Source organism: Myotis yumanensis, unplaced genomic scaffold, assembly GCF_028538775.1.
Source record: "Myotis yumanensis isolate MYYU_CA2020_CCGP unplaced genomic scaffold, mMyoYum1.0.hap1 SCAF_4, whole genome shotgun sequence".
NCBI classification, from domain to species: Eukaryota; Metazoa; Chordata; class Mammalia; order Chiroptera; family Vespertilionidae; genus Myotis; species Myotis yumanensis.
The window spans coordinates 72,494,504-72,512,312 of NW_027223755.1; the positions used below are offsets into that span (position 1 = coordinate 72,494,504).

At 39.6% G+C, this 17,809-nt stretch overlaps 1 protein-coding gene across 3 annotated transcripts in view; it reads left to right on the forward strand.

Moving 5' to 3' along the window:
- The window catches only part of LOC139008839 (zinc finger protein 474-like), an 89,068-nt gene that overhangs the window by 3,190 nt on the left and 68,069 nt on the right, over positions 1-17,809 (forward strand). The window contains exon 2 of one of the 3 annotated variants that reach the window (XM_070412525.1): positions 8,216-8,290. The exons of the other annotated variants lie outside the window; for them this stretch is intronic. The gene's annotated coding sequence lies outside the window, so the exon portion shown is untranslated. The remainder of the gene's footprint in view (positions 1-8,215; positions 8,291-17,809) is intronic. 3 annotated transcript variants of the gene reach the window in all.

Consider the following 17,809-nt stretch of genomic DNA (forward strand, 5'->3'; position numbering starts at 1 on the left):
CAGCTTATCTTGGCTTCTAAGTAGTGAAGCAATTATTAAAAACAAATACACTGCTTCCATAACTGCTTCCCAGTGGAGCCATACACAAGAGTTTGAATAAGGTTGGGCAAGTTTTTTTGTTGCTGTTTGTTTCTTTGTTTGTTAGTCTTCACCCAAGGGTATTTTTTCCACTGATTTTTAGAGAGAGTGGAAGGGCAGGGGTGAGACAGAGAGAGAAACATCAATGTGAGAGAGACACACCGATTGGTTGCCTCCCGCACATGCTCCTACAGGGGCCGGGGACTGAGCCTGCAACTGAGGTATGTGCTCTTGACTAGAATCGGACCTGCGACCCTTTAGTCTGTGGGCTGATACTCTATCCACAGAGCCAAACTGGCGAGGGCTGGGCAGTTTTTTCTTGCACATTGTCCAAATTTTCTCTAGGCCATACAGTAGTTTCCCCCCTCCAAGGAGGATACATTCAAAGTATCCCTGGCCTCCGTTGGATGCCTGAAATAGGGAATGGTACCAAACCACTTATCTATATACTATGTTTCCCTATACGTGCATAACTATGATAAACTTTAATTTATAGCTTAGTCACAGTAAGAGATTAATCACAGTAAGAGAGTAACAATATTAACTAATAATAAAATAGAGCAATTATAATAATATACTGCAATAAAAGTTATGTGAATGTGGTCTTGCTCTCAAAATATCTTATTGTACTCCTCTTTTCACTTAAAGGAAGCATTTTATGGCTTCTCTTTTGTTATATCTGAATTACCAGATCAGTACTCTTGCACTTTTAGGCATTAAGTATAATAGGGGTTACGTGAACACAAGCACTGTGATACCATGACAGTAGAGCTACTAAATGACTAATGGGTGGGGAGTGGAAACAGCATAGATATTCTGGACAAAGGCATGAATCACATCTGGGGTGGGACAGAGGAATGGTGTGAGAATGCTGCTCAGAGTGGCACATATTTAAAACTTATGAATTGTTTATTTCTGGAATTTTCCATTTCATATTTTCAGAACACAACTGATGGCAGTAACTGAAACCACAGAAAGCAAAACCTAAGATAAGGGGAGACTACTATAATTTGATTTTAAGTGATTCTATACTCAGCAAAAACCAGAAATATAAAGTGATAAATTTATTCAAGAATGATAATTCCAGAAAAAGAGATGTATTTTTTAAACCTGTTTATGTAGAACTAGAGGCCTGGTGCACAAAAGTCATGCACAGGTAGGGTTTGGCCTGACCGGCGATCAGGGCCAATCTGTGGGGCGACCAGCAGGGCAATCAGGGGCCTCCGCTGACATCAGCCTTGGCTGGCCTGGCGCCGCCCGTTCACCGACCCCACCCCTTGCCACCACCCGCTCACTGGCCGGCCCTCCCCACCTCCACCCCCGCCTCCAGTCGCCTCCTCCTGCGGAGTGACTGGCGGGGTGATCGAGGAGCCCCCGCTGGCACCCGCCTTGGCTGGCCTGGAGCTTGCAGGCTGGGGGCAGCTCCTTCATTGAGCATCTGTCCCCTGATGGTCAGTGGGCATCATAGTGACTGGTTGTTCTACCAATTGTTCCACCATTCGGTCAATTTGCATATTAGGCTGTTATTACATAGGATGTGACTTGAACGTAATTTTCATTCATTCATTCATTCATTCATTCATTCCTTTACTGAGTGTCTGCTATATGCCAGGCATTGTTCTAGACAAGGAAGGAAGAAAAGATAAAATTTCTTGGCTCATAATTTCTGCAAGGAAACATTGTTTATTATCTCTATTCTATTGCCTATTTAACAATGTGTTTTTCACAATTACAGAGAAAAAAAATCTATGCCTGGTAAAATAAGCATCTGATAAAATGCTTCATGCATTCCTATGAATTGAGAGAAAATTATTAATACTCAAATGTTTACTACAGAGAAACATTTCCTTAGGCTTTCCAAGTTTGCCATCATTGTCACAAAATATCCATTTCTTTTGAGCCCAAGAATGTAAAGTATTATTTGTTTCTGTTGTATTTTTCGATTTACTTTAGAATTTTATATATCATTTTTAAGAAAAATTTGTTTGTAAATTGTACCTTATTAAGGATTTTTTCTTCTCTGTGTACATATCATTTAAATGAATGTTTAATATTAGTATTTTTAAAAATTTTCCCCAAAGTCTCTGGTGACTGAAACATTTCAAGATTGTGTACAATTCTAAAAAAAGATGTAAATGGTAAAGAATGTGAACAATTCCAAAACAACTTTCCTGAGGGAGCAGTGGTGATTCCTGTGGAGTCTTAAAAACAGAAGCATTTTTAAAATATCACAGCATACAACTATGGCAATGGCATACACTATGCTGGGAGCAGCAGGGTGGGAGATATAAACAAGTTGTCAATAGTTTAATAGTGATGACAAACTGTAAGTAGAATGACCAGAGTGGAATATGCAGGCAAGCATTTTTTTTTGAGAGAGAAGACTAACAGGAGGCTGATAGAATTTTATGTAAGCAAAACTTGGTAGGATTCTGTTTGCATTGAGTGCTATTTTGTAAATTCACATTGATTAATAATTGATATTTTGTTATCAGATGAAGTGGGAGGTCCTTATCCCCGCTGGGTGCTGGAGGTGGAGTTTTTATGTTATCTTGAGGAAAAGTATTTTCTGTGACTCACATGGTAGAATGAGGGATTTTTTTGTTTTAACGTGGGATTACATCCCTGTGTTTTCAAAGTCTCATTTCCCTTTGTCCAGTCATAGAAACAATATAGCTGGGGTTTCAGTAAAGCTAAAATCAAAGCTAGTGTCCAGAGTTTCCTTTCCATGCTGGAGCCAGGTCCAGTACAGCATCAGGCTAGTTGTAGCCCAGTAGTCCATTGTGTACAAGTGCAGAAGAGCGTTCACCAAGTAATAAGAGTCCCAAAAGTCCTCAAAGCACAAGAGTGTAAATTCCTTTGTTCAGGGAATTAAATATTCCAAACATCTTCAGGCTTGCATTCTGGCCTCAGAATTATTTCTGGCCAATCATTTCTGTCCTCAGGTGTGACTGACAGCAAGCACCTTTGTTAGTCCCCTTTACTGGGCATGTGTCTGTCTTCCCTTTGTTGAACCCCTGGGGAATGTAAAGGTATAGCTTCTTGGCGAATGACATACCTATAAGATCTGGCCTTCCGTTTTCTCTTTTCCTGTTATTAATTACTAGTTAACTACAATGGTATCAGTTTCACTGTTAAAATAAAAGGGAGTCTCATTTATATGCTCTAATTCAGGAGTTGGGAAACTTTTCCTATAAATACTCAAATAGTAAATAATTTAGGCCTTCGAGGCCATATACGCTTCAGTTGCAGGGCAAAAGCAGTCAAAGACAAATATGTAAATGAATGTGTTTCAATAAAACCTTATTTACAAAAAGAGACAGCTGGCCACATTTAGCCAGCAAGCTATAGTTTGTTGACCCTCGTTCTAATCTTTAAGGAGTTCTGATGAAATATTTTCCAAAACCATACATTAATAGTTGAAGGCATGTGACCTCGAAACTTCCTCTGAGTGCCTGGTACTTCCAAGGAGAATTAAGCTTTGAAAGTCATCTGCACTCAGAATGCACATAGTCAAGAGAGGCAATATGTGAATAAGCTCCACTCCGGAAAACGGAAGTCTCTGCTTCTGCTTTAGCTTTCTGCCTAGCCCTAGCCAGATAGCACCCAGTGCACGTGTCTACCCCGTTACACAGCCACCTCTGGAGTGCCTGTTCTCAGGGGGTGGGGCATGGAGTGGGGGAGGGGAGCTCTGTGACATCAATGCTGGTTGCTCAGGGCTTGATAAGCAATCTTTGCCATGAAGGACAGGGCTTGACCCAGTACATAGTCCTTAACTGGATTCTCATTGCTCTTGGGTTCGGTAGGCACACTTCTAAAGCTAGAATAGTAATCCCTTGAATTAGTATTGTAAGGGTTGAACAAAGACTAGAACAAAATAACACAAAACTAGCTGTTAACTTTTCCTTTTCAAAAGTCCTTATTTGTTTTTTCCCTCTATTTAAATAATAAGCCTGATTTCTTTTCAACAGTTTAATATAAAATCAATCTGATCTCAGCTCATTTGAGGCTCAGCACATTTTTTAGCACCTACAATGTGCTTAGCACCGGACTAGGTGCTGCATATATAACTATGGAGAGAGTAAACAAGCCCCCTTGTCTTGGAGTTTACACTCAAATGGAGGAGACCAATACTACATGTGTAAACAAACAAGACAAAAACATTCGGTAAGTGCTATGAAGAAAATGAACAGTCACGCCCAGCCAGTGTTGCTCAGTGGTTGAGTGTTGATCCGTGAACCAAGAGGGCACTGGTTCAGTTCCAGGTCAGGGCACATGCTGGGATTGTGGGCTCGGATCCCCAGTAGGTGATGTGCAGGAGGCAGCCGATCAATGATATTTCTCTATCATTAATGTTTCTATCTCTCTATCCCTCTCCCTTCTCTTTCTGAAATCAGTAAAAACAGAAAGAAAGAAAAAACAGTCACCGGACCTAACTGTGATGGTGGTGGTAGCAGTGGTACATGTGTGCATGTGTATGTGTGTATATGTGCATATGTGTTTCTGTGTGCATGTTTATCATCTTGTGCAATTATATGCATGCGTGTTTACACATGTGTGTGCACATGTGCATGCATGAGTGTGTATGAGAGACAGAGAGAGAGAGAAAGAGAAATTATTTGAGAAAGAGTAGCCAGGAAGTGTCTCTTTAAGTTGATGATATTTAAATAGAGGCCTGGAGGACAAAATGAGAAAGCTACGCAAAGAACTAGAGTAATAGTCTAGGCAGTGGAAAGAGCATGTACGGAGCCCCTTTCCATTCCCTCCCCTGACCCACCCCAGAGTGAGTGTGAATTTGGCTTATTTGAGGAACTGAAATGTGAATCTGAGAAAGCAGGGAGCAGACAAGAGGGAGTAAAAGGGAGATCAAGGCAGAGGCTTAAGGAGGCACCAGGTTACAGAGGGCCGTCATGGTCAGGAGTTTGGGTTTTGTTTTGAGAGTAGTGGGACAACTATGGAATACTTAGTCAGGGGAGGTTTAGGATTTGTTTTGTAATTTAAGTAGTTGAATATGACTGCTCTGAAAAAAGAAGGATTAGAGGTGGCAAATATGGGAGTGGCTATTCATCACTGTGACTGAAATAGCATGCAAATGACAAGGCAAGGCCATTCACCCGCCTTTCAGTAAACCTAGGAGTGCAGGCAAAATATCTGGAAGAGGTCACTGGCCATGTCAGTGACAGATAACTGTCTCAGTATGGATTGGTATAGTATCACAGAGGTTCTACAGTATCAAAGGAGTAGAATGAAAACAGGAGTGCAAGGATATGGGAAAGGAGAAGCATTAAGATGCAAAAGGCAGAAAGAAAATTGAGAAAGTGAGCAGAAAGAAAGTATAAGATATGACTAGAACAGGATAAGATAGTGATTTTTCTGCCCAATAATTATAGGCAAACATATAGGGGGAAAAGATGCTTAATTCTTTTTAGAGTGTCTACCAATCCCTTTTACCTGCTCTCTCCCCCTTCACTCCTCCTCTCCAAGCAAGCCCACAATGATATCAAGAACCTAGTTGGAGAGCTGGGAAAAGGAAAACATCCTCATGATCATCTCAGCCTGGCTCACCTCCAGGGTGACTTCTCCCAAGTCAAAGATATGGTCAGAGTTTATTTTTAATTAAAATTACTGTGAAATGAACAAAGAACAAAATGAGAAGTAGTGAGGATTGGAGATAAAAGAAACAAGCAATTGGAGAAAGACTCAGAATTCAATTTTCAGTGAGATTTATAGCCAGCAATTGTCCTTATTAGTACCATCTGATCTGGTTATAATCCAGCATGTCATTGCCAAGTGAGTGTTCGATGGACCAGCATCCTGGCATGGATTCATTGCTAAGTGAAGATCATGACAGTGACTCTCAATATGTTCTCTTGACCTAGAAGGAATACGGAGAGCAATGTGCAGAAGGGTACGTGTGTGTGTGTGTACACATGCATATGTGTATGTATTTGTGTGTGAGCAATCGGAAGCAGAGTGTTAAATGAAGTCATAATAAATATAACTAATAAAATTCCAACCTCTTGCTAAGCAACTATACATATTCATTGAGAGGATGGAAACACATATCTTTACTTTGTGAAAAACTGTATTATTATAGCTCATTCTAAAATCGGGAATGTGTAATAAGAAATTAGCATTTACATTATTACTTGAATCAGTCCATGGCATTTCCTCTCAAAAATACCAAATGATCATGCAACATTAAAATAGATAGATCTTGGATTGCTTTACCTACTCAGTTCCAAGTGAACTGTCTTATATATGAAACACATGACAATTCAATCCATAAAAATTAAAACCACATTTTCCTTTTCAGTTAGCCTATTTCCTATGTTAAGTGCATCAAGTGAAGTTTAATTACTTTAACTATTGGGATATTTATGGGTGATAAAATGTTTCCAAATAAAGTTTTCAACAGAGGCTCTCAGGAAATGTTCATCAATAAGTAGCACAGGAATGCTGCTCTAAATCAGATCACTTAAATAGACACAATCCATTGCTTGCTTAAATAAATTAAGTCCTGTTGTGATTCACCAAAAACTTAATAATCTTTAAATGTAACTGAATATTTTTCAATGTTATTATTGTGACTGAAATGTAACAGTTAATCAAAAAGGATCAAGATTTGTCACCTAAAATTGTGCCATTCTTCCCTATGATATTTATAGGACAGACCCAAAATCTATATATTTTGAAATATTTATTCCTTAATGTCTTGAGATATTTCAGACCCATTCTATATATGTTTTAACGTAATGGTGGTATTATAATATCCTGGTATTTGAAAAATGAGAAAACTAGAAAAACTATGAGCAAATAAATGAAAACCAGATCACAATACTTCAGTGAAGCCTGAGAAGACAACTGTGAGGAAAGAATGACAAATAAAAAAAGCAAAGCACTTGAAGAATGCCCAAAGTTCACTGAAAGCAAATGAGGACTTCTTAAGCACATTTTATCTTCACCTTCCCACTCTGGCATCCATGGTAATGAAAATAGTTCTCAAGATAGAGAAGAAGGAAAAACCTTCTTAGTCAGCTTGGGAGTTCTTTGCCACGCTTGTCTTTTAGCAGAGTAGCCTTTGTAGATGGGACTTCTGGGCTTGAAAGGGCAGGAAAGGTGAAGGAGGAGAATGAAAGGAAGAGGGGATGCTCATGATGACTGTTGTTGGTATCCCATGCACTGAAACTGGTGGAACTCTCAGAGCTGGGCTACCCACAAATCATCACTCAAAACCCACACAAGAAAAGAGCTCTACTAGACCCTAGGATTGGGGACCCTAGGATTGGTCCACTCATTCTGTATGAAGATAGAACAATGCCATCAATTAAAGAATGCCATAGTAGCAGAGTAATAATTGCGTGTATGAGGGAAAGGCCAAGACCATCACTGAAGCATTGATACTGTTGAGACTCTGATTGATTTTTTTCAAAAAAAAGTCTTCTTACCTTGATTAAAAAAAAAAAAAGATAGGTCTCTATTTCTTTAAGTGACTGGAGTAGGATTGATTATCTTTATTTGCAGTGACAGAATTCTAACAGATGCATAATTGAAGTAAACATATTGTAATAATTAGCCTGTTAATTCATGGGTCGAAGGATTGGGTTATTTGGAAATACCTCCAATGAATAATGTGGTGGTGGTGATGGGAATGCAAAAATTGTGTCACAAAATATCTGTTTTGGGCTCCACTGCCAGAGGCAATATTCTGGATCTAATGGATTAATAAATAAATCAAGTTCTGGGCAGGCCTTCTTAGTGGGCACATTGTTATTCGACAGTGGGACATTTATTATAAGGATACATGTGCATGGAAACACAAGGGAATCTCACAACCAGGCCTCAGGGTGCACAAGAACGATATGTTCCAGGGGAATTTCTAGCCAAAGAGTTGAGTAGCCTCTGTTTTCTGTTTCAGACACCAACCTAATTAATAGGTAATTTTTCGTGAAAGTTTCAGAATTCTAGAGAAAAGTCAAAGGAGCTTCTCAACGATATTCTTTTTATTTCTGCTGAATAGAGTGTTAATCAGGTATCACCCCCATTGGCTTTCAGCCCTATGCTCATCAGGTCTCTTTCTTGAATTGTTTCTAAAGTCTGAGCAGAACTAGAGACCTAACCCTGCTTCCCTTTTTAGGAGAAGTGGAGAAAGAGGCCTGTCCACAGCCAAGCTCCGCGGACCTGACCTGGTCACTGTTTTTCCACCTGTGAGGTGACCTGCTTCCTCTTTTATACCCGATATGATTGACAGTGATAACATCTGAATATAATTTTTCATTCTATTTGGGACATTGTGACAAAGGCTTCTTCTGTTTTCTAACAGGAATATCAGAATGAACCAGGAGCACAGATATTCTCTAGACATAGGGAAAGATGTGACGACTGAAGAACATCACATATCTTTTGTACCCAAGTGGCAGTGGCAGCCTCATGGACTTTCACCTGAGTGTCCCATTAGCCTGTCGCCAGGCTCTACTCTGTTTCACCCACAGTCACTTCCTCTCCCTCTAGTCTGTCTTCTGCTTATGCATAATTTATTTGCTTCAATACTTTATGCTGCTGCTCAACTTCACAACTCTTTCTCAGTGTCCTCTCTTTTTAGCAACCACTGCTAACAATTATCCTTCTCAAGAGAGGAAGATGATTGGACCAGTTCATCTTTCCATGTCAGGACATGTCAGAGACTGCTGGGGAGTCTATGGGTTGGCAGCCTTTTGTCCATCCAATGCCCAGCTCTGTTCCAATCAGCTCAGATTAGGAAGGGGGAATTAAATAACATGTTTTGTGCTGATGAGATTTGATAATTTTTCTCATATTTCTCATAACTTTTAAGTATTTCTCTTTTTTTTAAGGATTGTATGTTAGAATGTTTTTTTAATAAAATGTGACTTGAGTTAGTTGAATAAAACCTTTGGGATTCCTCAGAATATTTTAGCAAATGAGAATTATTTCAAAATTCTATAGTCTTCTAAGTACATTTCCAGTTGTTTATGAAAGTATGGGGGTGTAAAGCTATATATAACAATTATGACATCATACTTATTACCTACCACAGAGTGTGCTAAACATGTTTTCTTTCTTTTAATCCTTAAAATAACCCTGTAAGATAAGTATTATCACCCCATAAACATAAAATGAAACTAAGGCACAGGAAAGTTATGCTATATCACAAGATTTCACAACCAAAAGGCACTTGGGAGTTAGGGTTTGAACTTGGTCTGAGTTTATAGGAGGGATATGCTTAATTCCTTGCCATAAGCCACTTTTTCTGCTTTTCTTAGCAAATAAGACCTTACCACTGCATTTCATAGTTTGCTTGAACTTGGACTTTTTCCCCAGATGTGGTAGTATCAAAACTAAGATCTGAACAACCTGATCCATGCCACACAGAAAGGGGGAATGGGAATTGGTTTAGTATCCAAAGAGAAGATGCTATTGGAAATACATTTTTTCATTCTTTAAGCTTTATCTAATTGAAGCAAATTTCTTACAGCAGAGGTTCACTTTCTGGTCCAGAAGTATTTGTCAGGATTTTTAATCAAAATATTTAGACACATGTCAGCTACTAGTAATGTAAGATGGGACATGGAGGTAACTGTTTGTACCAACATTAAATAAAATTTCAGAATTGGAAGAAACATGCAAGTCTGGCTCTGTGTAGTACACATAGTCTCATGAAGTTAGGTACAAATTACATTTTGTAAATCAGAGTGATCTGGTTTTCTACTAAAAGTTTGCTTTTAGAGGAAATTCTACAATGGATCCTTTTAGGGAACTAGAGCACTTCTTTGGTGTAGTTACTAAAGGTTAAATGTTGATGTTCTCCAGATTTCGTTACTCAAGATCTTTTTTCAATTATATGTGTGTTATAAGAAAATCCATAAGGATTCCTCATTTCCTGTAGGGTAATCAAAATTCCCGAGATTAGCTATAATGCTTTTCATAATTTGTTTCCAATTTACCTTCCCAGTTACTTATATCAATTATTCACCATTCTTTTTTCTCTCTCATTCAACCACATCCAACTACCCATCCATACACACACACACACATGCACAAGTATGCATACACTTCTCACATCTATCTACAAACTCATTTACACAGTCACACCTACACACTCACATCCCTACATACTCATACCATCTACTCACACTGATCCACATACACTGTTTTCCATAGCAGATGTATTAATTTACAATCTCACCAACAGTGCAGAGGGTTCCCTTTTCTCCACATTCTTGACAATACTTATTGTTTGTTGATTTATTGATGATAGCCATTCTGATAGGGCTGAGGTGATATCTCATTGTGGTTTTAATGTGCATTTCCCTGAGGATTAGTGATGTTAAGCATCTTTTCATATGTCTGTTGACCATCTGTATGTCCCCTTGGGAGAAATGACTATTTAGGTCTTTTGCTGATGTTTTAACTTGATTCCTTTAATTGTATGAGTTCTTTATATGTTTTGGATATTAACCACTTATTGGATGTATCATTGGCATACATCTTCTCCCATTCAGTAGGTTATACTTTCATTTTTTTGATGGTTTCCTTTGCTGTTTAAAACTTTATAGTTTGACATAGTCCCATTTGTTTATCTTTTTCTTTTGTTTCCCTTGCTCAAGGAGCTATATCAGAAAAATATATTGCTAAGAGCTGTGTCAAAGAGTTTACTGCAAAAGCAAGTAATTATTAATGCATGCAACTAGGATAACTCTCCAAGAAATTATGCTGAGAGGAAAAAGCGAGTCCCAAAAGGTTACATACTATATATTTCCATTTACATAACATTTAAAAAAATCTTTATTGTTAAAAGTATTACATATGTCCCCTTTTCCCCCCATTGACCCCTTCTAGCCCACCCCCACCCCAGGCCTTCATCACCCTATTGTCTGTGTCCATAGGTTATAGGTATATTCATACAAGTTCTTTGGTTTATCACTTCCCACCACCCACCCTCCCACGTCATTTTGAAATTTAAAAATTTAGAAGTGGAGGACAGATTAGCAATTTCTGGGAGTAAGAGATGGGAACATGGAGGCTGCAGTGGGAAAAGGAGGTGGGTATAAAATGAGAAAACAAGAGATGCTTGTGATGTTGGTACTGTTCATTACCTTGACTATAGTGGTAGGCATGTACACAGGTGGCAAAATTGTACAGAGCTTAATATACACACATTCATGAGTGTAGGTAAAAATGGGTTGTATCAATATTCTGGTTGATACTATAATTTTCAAAATGTTACCATTGGGAGAAACTTGGCAAGTGTACAAGGGATCTCTATTATTTCTTTGAACTGCATGTGAACCTATAATTATCTCAATAAAAATTGCAATTAAAATACAATTATAATGTCGTCATCAGACTTAAAAAATGAAGATTAATTATTAATATCTTGATATCAAGATCCATTTTAAAGGATCATGCTGTGATAAAACCAGAAGGGAAGAAATGCACCTATGAAAATGTAAACTTCTACAATTAGATCCAAATAGTCAATTGCATCAGTGCAGACTAAGGGAGACCTGGCTCAGCAACAGACTATATGACCTCCACTGAGGTCTGGGGACACGGTGATAGGCAGACCAACGATTCACCAGGGCTTTAAGCAACACACTTGGAGGCTCAATTACTGAATAGGTCTTTCTTTTTTTTCCATTTTAAATATATTTTTATTGATTTCAGAGAGGAAGGGAGAGAAAGAGAGAGAGATAGAAACATCTATATAATAAAAGCATAAGCGACCATTAAGGTGGAATGACCAGAATGACTGGTCGCTATGATGTGCACTGACCACCAGGGGGAAGACGCTCAATGCAGAAGCTGCCCCCTGGTAGTCAGTGCACTCCCACAGGGGGAGCACTGCTCAGCCACAAGCCTGAGTCACAGCTGGTGAGAGCAGTGGCGGCAGCAATAAGGAGCAGCGAGCCAAGCAGTAAGGAGCAGCGAGCAGGTGGGCAGTAAGGAGCAAGGGGTCCTGGACTGCGAGAGGGCGCAGGCCAGACTGAAGGACCCCCCCCCACAACTGCACGAATTTTGTGCACTGAGCCTCTAGTAAATGACAAGAGAGAATCAGTGACTGGCTGTCTCCTGTACTGCACGCCCCTTCCAGAGTTCAAAACATGACTTCCTGGTTCATAGGTCAATGCTCAACCACTGAGCTGATGGCCGGGCTACTGAGTAGATCTTTCTTAGACAAGTAGCAACAGGCAGGAAAACAGCAAGGGATGTCCCATGTTTTGGGTGACTACATTATGTTAATGTAATAATTTTTTCTTTGATTCTCTTCTACCTATAGAGAAGTTCTAAATATGACTCAATTATGGACACAATACTCAGTCTCTCCCTGTATTAAATGAAGCCTATCTCTTCTTTCTAGCCAACATCCCTAATATTATGCTATTTGTATAGTATATTCCAAATTTCATTTTTCTTTGCTTATTTAGTGCATATGAGATGACTAACCAGTAATGACCATGAACTACTGATGCCATTTAATGGGGTTATACAGAAAGTGACATGGTGTGGCATGTTGGGGATCCTTTTTAAAAAATATATATTTTATTGATTTTTTACAGAGAGGAATGGAGAGGGACAGAGAGTTAGAAACATCAGTGAGAGAGAAACATTGATCAGCTGCCTCCTGCACACTCCCTACTGGGTATGTGCCCGCAACCAAGGTACATGCCCTTGACCGGAATCGAACCCGGGACCCTTGAGTCCGCAGGCAGACGCTCTATCCACTGAGCCAAACCGGTCAGGGCAGGGGATCCTTTTTATTCTAAAACTCTGTAGGGGAGGAAAAAAATTTCTCTACCCTCTTTGGCTCAGTGACTGGACTTGTGAAATAAACTGACAAAAGATAGATTAACAAGAGAAAAAAAGAGCAAGTTTTATTAACAAGGGCATTGTGCATACACATGGGAGGACTCAGTAATGAGTAACTCAAAGGGTGGTAAGAATTTGGGGTTTAAATAGCATCTTAACAAAGAACCACAAATTTGTGGAGAAGTGACAAGACAAAGAAAAAACTTAGGCTTTTAGGGGCAGCAAACTGGGAGTTAGGCTTTTAGGGGCAGCAAACTGGGATGGTGAGTATATGGCCAAAACTTAGAGAAGATAAAGGCTGTTTAGTATTGCTGTTATATAGGTTCTTCTCAGTGCCTGTCTGTGGACGATAAAGAATCTAGAGTAGTCTCCTGGTGAGTTCTGCCCTTCCTGGTTTGGGAAAAGGAGACACCTTTACAAATGTTTGTCCTGCTTTTAGGCAAATAGAGGGAGGGCAGAGAGCTTTTCTGTGTCTGTTTTTTCTCAGTTGCCTTCAGCTCAAAGTAATCCGTATGCCAAAGTGGCATGTTCTGATACCCTACACTTCCAAATAGGAAATGACTCTACGGAATGGAAATGTCTTCTCAGCTCAGAATCCAAACTGAAAGTGACCCTTTCCACTTAGGAAGGGTTTAACTATCCACCTCCAATTAGAGGAGACTGGGGGCAGTCCTGAGAAAACTGCTGAAAGGAGAGAAGGAAAATGTTGTCGTGCACACAGCACTCCCATTAACAAGAAATGTAGTTTGTTAGCCAGGAACGGAGTATATTCAAGTCAAGTTTCTGAAGAAACTAGTCAATAAAGATTCTACCTGATGCAAATATGCAAATGCAGCAGCAAAGAATACAGTCAGAGAGGAAAAGGAAGAACATACTTGAAGTGTGGACAGCAAAGATGCACAGACTACACGGAAAGAATGCAGAATCTGAGGGGGTTATTTCCTTACTCACACTGGGTGAGGGTTCCCACCAGAGCTAGAGAGAGATACTGGACCCCACTGTATAATGTTAGGTGAACATTTATGCTTTTGTTGCTATAGAGTGAATTGAAATTCTCATTCTAGAGGGCTGACTGGGGCATCTCAGCAAGGCCCCTGGGACGGCACACCTCCCACCCCCAAGCCCCCATGGTGTATCCAATGGAATCTAGAGCTGGGTGACTGTGAGCCGACTATTAACATTCTGGGCACAGCCCTAGCCAGTTTGGCTCACTGAATAGAGCATCAGCCTAGGGACTGAAGGGTCCCAGGTTCTATTCTGGTCAAGGGCATGTACCTTGGTTGTGGGCACATCCCCAGTGGGGAGTGTGCAGGAGGCAGCTGATCGATGCTTCTCTCTTATCAATGTTTCCAACTCTCTATTCCTCTCCCTTCCTCTCTGTAAAAAAATCAATAAAATATATTTTTAAAAAAGTAAAAAATTGAAAATAAATCTTTAAAAAGAAAAGATTCTGGGCACAGCACGGCAGACTAGCTGAGCAATACTTTGGCAGAGGGCTGTATTCACAATGCTGCTCCCTTTCTGCTGCTAGCACTGCTGTAGCAAGATACCACAGCCTGGAGACACCTTGATTTTAGCCTCGGGGGAATCCATGGTGGACTTCTGACATATAAAATTACAAGATAAAGATGGGCCCATCACTTCTTATCTTGCTTTCTTTCTCCAGAATTTAATGGAGTTAAAATATAAGCCACACATTTTCAGAGGTAAGCTGGTTGGCATTGCCTTATCCCTCCGGAGCAAGTAAGCAGTAGAGTCAACCACAGGATGCCACACCTTCTTAATGGCACCTTGTCCTTCTGGACTTGGAGTGGAGACCCAGATAACAGAAACAATGAAACAAATTGAAAGGGAACACAGCAGTGGAATAAGAGCCTGTTGAAAACACAAGAAAGAGAAAAAAATGAGCATCCACAGAGTTAACTTTAAATTGAATTCTTCTAATCAAATATCCCGATCTTCCTGATCCTAGGTATAACTTAAAAAACACAGGGTTCTTCTTTTCTGTTTACTAAAGGAAAACAGAACAAAGCCATTGATACTCTCACTTACTTCCTTGCTATTTGATAGTTATTGAGCATAGGGTGGAAGGAGGCGTTCAGTAAATGTTAAACCACAAAAAACTATGAGCTTTGCAAATAAGGAGCTGTTCCCACACTTCATGTTTGGCTTGGGCAGTGGGGACATGGAGAATTAATGAGTTCCACCAGGAGATTCCTTTTAGTGGTTTTCTCCAGCATGTATGCTTTTTCCCATGCAAGACTCCTGAGCAATGAAAGGTTGTAGTATGGAGAATTCTGAACCATCAGAGAGGTTAAACCATCTGGCCTGTGAAAGAGGGCCTTGTGCATGAGATGTAGGAATGACAATAGATTTTTGATGACATTTATATAGGAAGATGAGAGAGGTGGGGAGAACAGCAATAAAAAGCCCCTGTTTAGAAACAGCCTTCAGCTTGTCCATGAACCTCCAAGTCTCCAGAGTCAGTACCAGGGGAGTCATGCTGAGCATATCAGAAAACAGAGGCACATTCATAACACACAGCAGAAAGCCAGCCTGCCTCATGGGCTCGGCCCCATTTTTGACTTTCTTCCCAGGGGCTTGCCTCAGAAACAGCTTTGGGTGGAGAAAGCGTTATTAACAAAAGGTGTTGATGTCTGTAATGAACTGTAATGACGATCCATTTAAGTGCTAGCCAGGCCCTGGGAGGTACCGACCTCCTGGAGGTGGAGAGCGCTAAGGTACAATTTTGAGGCTGTTGTGGGGTAAGTGGGTGATGTGGTTAATAAAAGGTTCCTCCAGGATACAGCGAAGCCCATCTACCTTGTGCCAAGTATCCTGGCCAAAACGCTCTCTTCAAAGGCAGCTGTATTCTTCATTGTTTATTTCCACCTGGACACACTAGTCTGATGACTACACTCCCAATACTATCACTCTGTGGCTTGGAAGTCCATGCCAAAGACACTGCACTGAGTTAGCACTCTGAGACAATAAATCATGAGCGTGAAGACATGGGAGCTCTGAGCAAGCAGTATCACATGATGGGGGCTAGTAAACACACATCTATTTGCAATTTTTAAAAATTTAATACTAAAACAGGGTATCTGTAGTTTTCCTCCACTATTTTTTCATCATAATGCACCAATTTTAGACAGTTGGTGGATAGCAGATAGCACATTCGAGGTTGAGAAGGAACTATTGTGCTCTTCTTACACATTTGCAGTTTGAACTTATTTATCAGTGGTATCTAACAAAATGGTCAGTTTGGCAAAAGAAAAAATGTACCAAATTCTGTAATTCCTACAAGAAAGCATAATTCTCTTATGAAGTATTTATAGCCCAATTCTTGGAAAGTCAACAATGTATTGTTAATAGCCTAGTTATGGTTCTTTTTATCGACAGATCCTTTCTTTAGACAAATAAATCCAACATTCTTCATCTGGAGATTCACTTAATGGTAAATCAAGGACCATTGTCTAAACCAGAAGAGTTGTTCTTATTATATTAACAGATAACTAAATAATTATGGGGATGTCTCCAACAAGTTCAGATGGTCTCCAAACACATTTCTTGCCTGTTGGTTTTACTTTTCTTTTCTTTTTTCTTTTTCCCAACCATCTCTCCTGTGGCTGATCTAAACACTGGCTGCTTAATTTTTTTTTTTACTCTGAAATTAGATGCATCATTTCCTATGACCCTCCAATAATGTATGAAAATTCCTTCTCAGGACACTGGTTCCTTCTTTTCCCCTTAGATACTGCCCTCCCTCCTAGAATCAAGTATTTCAGCCTCATTATACTTTATCAGGAAGTTTCCTTTCTGAATTTTTACCAACACATATTTTGTTCTTTTAGTAACTATCTTCCATAGAAAAGACTTCAACTAGATTCCCAGTTTCCTGAGGACAAGTACTCCTTAAAGTGATTTTCAAATATTGAATTGAGGAGAAAATTGGGGGAAAGGGACATTTTAAAGCAAATATTGCAAATGGTCACAAACTCATATGTCTTTGAGATTCAAGCATGAACTATAAAGCAATGGATCAGGGGGCTGATGAGAAACTTTGGAAGAGTGAAGTCTGGCCGCTTGACCTATAGGCATAGTCCTTACTCAGTCTCGGCTTATGTTGGATGTTGCCACATTGGAATGTGGGCTCTGAATGGCCAGACTTTCCACTTTTTCAAAAGAAACCAAAAATCTAGATTTTGTATGACATCTCCCAATTTTAATATAATGGAAGTTAATCCAAACATTTTAAGCTCTATGCAGGCCAAAAAGAACATAGCGATGGGCCAGATTTGGCCTATGAACCACTGCTTTAAAGTCTTGAGAGTTATTTGGAATAGAGCTCTGTTATTGGAATAGAACTATCCAAAATATCAGAAAATATGATATGTAGACTTGTTTATTGTTTAATGGCCAGACTCCCTCACTTTTTCTGTCTATTCGTTGAATTTCTGTACATTACAGACCTCTACTATGATGATTCAGATGCTTTCGGTAACTAGTTCTCTACCACGCCAAATGTCTGTGTTACAATTACATGGTCACACCTGTGTGGCATTCATGATTTTTGAGTAGTCTGTGATTTGGATACTCAATATAGAGTGAAAATTACAGGCTTATTCTAACAATTGCTGTCATGGAGTGGTATTTTGAGCCTCAGCATCTTACAATGTCCTTGCAGAAGGCTCTACTTAGAAGGGTAAAGTGTGCCCTTCTATTTTCCATTTCCATAGCTTTCCTAGCACCATAGACTCTTACATCTATACCTGACAGTTAGGTTGAATGAAAGTGAAGGAACTTATTTGTTGATTTAAAATTCTTTGCAATGAAAGAGAGACAAGAAAAGGGAAATTTCTCATTGTTCACGATTAGCATAGAAATGCCAGTATGGACAGCC